Below are 4,738 nucleotides of genomic sequence, written 5' to 3'. Positions count from 1 at the left end.
CAATATGTCTAGTAAAAATTGCATTTCTATGTACGTTGATTCAAGAAAATATGAAGGAAGTCAAATTTCACAATAGAACAAGGATGAAAGACCATGCATAACTAATCCAAATCCTAACAAATTTCATCTATCTTAAATCAATTAAAAAGACAAAGCCAACATAAAAAGAAAGAGTTCATATAAATGTAGAATTTTATATACGTTAACTCAAAAAAGTCTACACATTTCGTTATAAGTCGCAAAATGATTTCTGAGACTAAATTTTAAACTAGATAAACTCCTCTTTAACAGAAAAAGATTGAAAAATATATTGTAATTACAATTAATATGTTCTAAGGAAATATGTCTAGTAAAAATTGCATTTCTATGTACGTTGATTCAAGAAAATATGAAGGAAGTCAAATTTCACAATAGAACAAGGATGAAAGACCATGCAGAACTAATCCAAATCCTAACAAATTTCATCTATCTTGAATCAAATAGAAAGACAAAGCTAACACAAAAAGAAAGAGTTCATAAAAATGTTGAATTTTATATACGTTAACTCAAGAACGAGTTCACATTATAAGTCGGAAATTGATTTCTGAGACTAAATTTTAAACTAGATAAACTCATCTTGAACAGAAAAAGTTTAAAAAATGTATTGTAATTACAATTAATATGTTTTAAGGAAATACGTCTAGTAAAAATTGCATTTCTATGTAAGTTGATTCAAGAAAATATGAAGGAAGTCAAAATGAAGTGCTGATTCAAGGGAAAGAGAAAACATGAGGCAAGAGAAAGTCTGGCGATTTCTCTAGGGTTTTGTTTTTTTTCAAGTTTTCTTAACGTTTTTTCAATCTGATCATCATGGTTGAGGAAACACAAGTAACTTCTTCTAGGGTTATTTCCCAGCAACAATCTTTTGCGGAGAAAGTAAAAGGAAAACAGACTTTGCAGCCTACGGGTGTTGATATTAATAGCTTGCCAAACCCTACTCTGATTGATGGAGAGCCTTCTCTTATTACTGATTTTTATCAAGAAGGATGTAAACCCTTTGAGCATAGTTTTATTGCACGTCTGAACTTCACGGGATTGAAGTTTGTGGAAGTGAAATCCAGCTTGGTTAATCAATGGCAGATAAACCCTAGCTCAGCAAGGTTTATGACTATGAGTAAAGTGGTTATGTTACATGATGCTGAAACAAAAGAGAGGATTAGACGTACTAAATGGTATGTAAATCAACATGAGATCAAACTGATGGATTGGTACCCAGGTTTTGATCCTGAACGTCAAAAAACTTCCCATGCAAACGTATGGGTTCACTTTCCAGGTCTCCATGCAGAACTATGGACAGAGAAGAACTTGCTATCTATGGGGAAGGTATTAGGCACTCCCATTGTAGTTGATCAGAGAACTCTTAATCTAGAGTATGGTAACTTTGCCTCAGTTTTGGTGGATGTGGATTTTGCGAAGCACATTCCTAGTAGAATCAAGATTACAGCTGGGGGACGTACTTTCTAGCAATATTTGGAGATTCCACAGGCTCCAAAATTCTGTATGAAGTGCTGCATTATTGGGCACAATGATGATGAGTGCAGGAGGCAAACTAAGAGTGATGATAACTCTTCAAAGGCTGATACTACAGCAAAGGGAGATTCTTCCAAAGGCTGGCAGACTGCTAGGAATAGGAGGCAGCGTAAAGGAAAGAATGCTGAGAACTTTCCTGGTGGTGATAATGCTTCAAAAGATGCGGAGCATGATGCTTCAAAAAATGCGGAACATGATGGTGTTCTTGCTGTGTTACCAGGTGAAGTAGAGGAGAATGCTATTGGTGTGGAGGAAACCAATCAGCTTGAGAATGAGCTAGCTTCTTCTGAAGCTGTTTTTCATGCAGCGTCTGTAGCTTTAGAGAAAGCAAAGCAGGCGTTAGCTGAGAAAAGAGTATTAGCTAGTAGGTTACCAGTGGGTGAAATTGGAACCTCAGCTAAGTCAGTAGGGAGTGGTGAATTGGCTAGAACTAATCACTCTATCACTGATAAGACTAATGCTAGCTCTTCTTCTACTCCTTTTGAAACTTCAGGAAGGAAGGGATGTGATGCTGTGGTGGACAATATTGAGAATTTGTCTCGCTACAAAGCTATTAATGAGAATGCTTGTGTGCTTTCTCCTAATAAATTCAATGTTTTGTCTGCTGAGTTGGGGTTGGATTCTGTGCAGCAATCCAATGAGCAAAGGGAGGAGAGTTCGGATGAAGAAATCACTCCAGAGAAAGCTTCGTCAGGTGTTAGGGGGTCTAAATGGTCTGACATACCCGTGGAGAAGCCAAAGAAATCTAGGAAACCTGTTAGGATTCGGATTTCTAACGATCAGAAAAGTGCTTCTCAACAAAGTACAAATAAGGAGTCCAAGTCTGATTCGGAAACTGAGATCAATGATTTGGGAATTCGAGTTAGAAAGGGATTCTCCCCAGTTATACTTAAATGGAATTCTGATAGGATTCCTGATGTTAGTAATAATTCAAAGAATATAGTTTCCTGATGCGTGTGCTCTATTGGAATATCAATGGGGTGGCAAAGGTGGAGGCTGGGCAGAAGTTACGTGAACTTGTTCATGATCTGAAGCCGGAGATTCTTTGTGTTGCTGAGCCAAAGATTTCTGACAAGGTAATTTGTAAGTTAAATTTAACTGGTTTTATGAGGAAGGTGGTTCATAATTCTTCTATGCATAATATTGGGAATCTTTGGATTCTGTGGAGTGCTAATATTGAAAAGCCAGAGGTGGTTAATATGACTAGGCAAGCAATTACTGTTAGAACTGAGGGGGTTTTAATCTCTTTTGTTCATGCTAGTTATATTCAAGTTTTTCGAAGAAGATTATGGTCTCAACTTTCAGCTATGGATACTACAACTCCTTGGCTGATAATGGGAGATTTCAACTGTGTTCTTCGTCAAGATGAAAAGAAGGGAGGCCGTGAGGTTCGTGTCTCTTGTATTAATGAGTTTTCTGATTGGATGGAGGATAATGATCTTTTTGAAGCAGATTCTTTGGGGTCTAAGTTTACTTGGACTAATGGTCAATCTGGTGTTGGTAGAATTCTTAGTAAATTGGATCGTGCTATTATCAATGAGCCTTGGTTAGCTAAGTTTTCGAATTGGCGGTGTAAAGCTCTTCCTAGGGAAGTTTCTGATCATTCAATGCTTATTGGGTTTCCTTTCCTTGCTCCGAGGCCTAGGCGTGCTCCTTTTCGTATCCAAAAAATGTGGTTTTCTCATCCTGATTTTTTGAGAATGGTGGAAGATTCTCGGAAGTCTCCGGTTTATGGTAATTTGGATTTTATTTTTCCTTATAAATTGAAAAGGTTGAAGGAGGCAATCAAATTGTGGAATCAAACGGTCTTTGGAAATGTTAATGCTAGGCTGAAACAAGCTCAACTTAAGTTTGAAGTGGCTTGTAGGAATTCTGATGAGGATCCTTTTAATACTTCTAAATTGAACATTATGAAGGATTCTCTGGTGGCGGTTCAAGATGTTCGTATGCAACATCTTACTATGTTGAAACAAAAGGCTCATAATAGGTGGATTTTGGAGGGTTCTAGTAACACTTCTTTTTTTCACAGCAATATAAACATTCGAAGGAGCGCAAATACAATCTCGGAGTTGGTTACTGAAGATGGTGTGACTATCTCAGAGCCTATTCAGCTTCGTGACCATGTGGTTTCTTATTACGAGTCGAAGTTCAATGGTGTGGAGCTTCCTATTGAGGATAATCTCTTTGATTATGAGCATGAGTCCATTTCTTTGACTGAAAGGCAGATGTTGGATGCCATTCCTTCTTTGGATGAAATTAAATCAGCAGTTTTTGATTTAGGTGCGGATAGTGCTCCGGGTCCGGATAGTTTCTCAGGGTGTTTTTATAGACATTGTTGGGATATAATTCAGCAGGATCTTCATTCGGCTATTGTTTATGCTTGGACTTCTAAGTCCATTCCGAAGGGTTCGAATTCTAGCCTAATTATTTTGATTGCTAAGGTTAGAGGTGCGGATAGCTTGAGGAAATATAGACCTATCGGTCTAAGCAATTTCTTCTTCAAGATTTTCACTAAAATTCTGGCTACTAGACTTGGTCGGGTGTTGGATAAGTTAGTGTCAGAGGAGCAGGTGGCTTTTATGAAAGGTAGGAATATTCATGAGAATATTAGTTTGGCTTCTGAGATGGTGAATGAGCTGCACATCAAAAGGAAGGATGGTAATTTGGGCCTGAAGCTTGATATTTCTCAAGCTTTTGATACTGTTAATTGGTCTTTCATGATAGGGTTTTTCTGAGGATTGGTGTTTGTGGATTCAGAAAATTCTGGAGTCAGCGCGCATATCTATTCTTCTCAATGGTAGCCCGGAAGGTTTTTTCAAAATTAATAGAGGGTTGCGTCAGGGGGATCCTCTTTCGCCTCTTATTTTTGTTTTGATTGAGGATGATGTTCTTAGTAGAAACATCACAAAACTATTTCAAAACAAGGATATGTCTCACCTGGTTAGGCGTAATGGTATTGCTCCAACTCATTTATTCTTTGCTGATGATATTATGATTTTTTGCAAGGGAAATATGAAGAGCTTGAGAAGTTTGGTGAAGTTGCTAGATTCTTATCAGCAAGCTTCAGGTCAGCGTGTTTGTAGAGAGAAGAGTAAAATTTACTTTGGTGGTGGCTCTTTGAGTAGACGTCATACCATTGCTGCTTTTCTAGGGATGGAAGTTACGCATT

The sequence above is a fragment of the Papaver somniferum genome, chromosome 1 (assembly GCF_003573695.1).
Source record: "Papaver somniferum cultivar HN1 chromosome 1, ASM357369v1, whole genome shotgun sequence".
Taxonomy (NCBI): domain Eukaryota; kingdom Viridiplantae; phylum Streptophyta; class Magnoliopsida; order Ranunculales; family Papaveraceae; genus Papaver; species Papaver somniferum.
The sequence above is the reverse complement of the archived record's forward strand: the minus strand, read 5'-3'. Positions refer to the sequence as shown.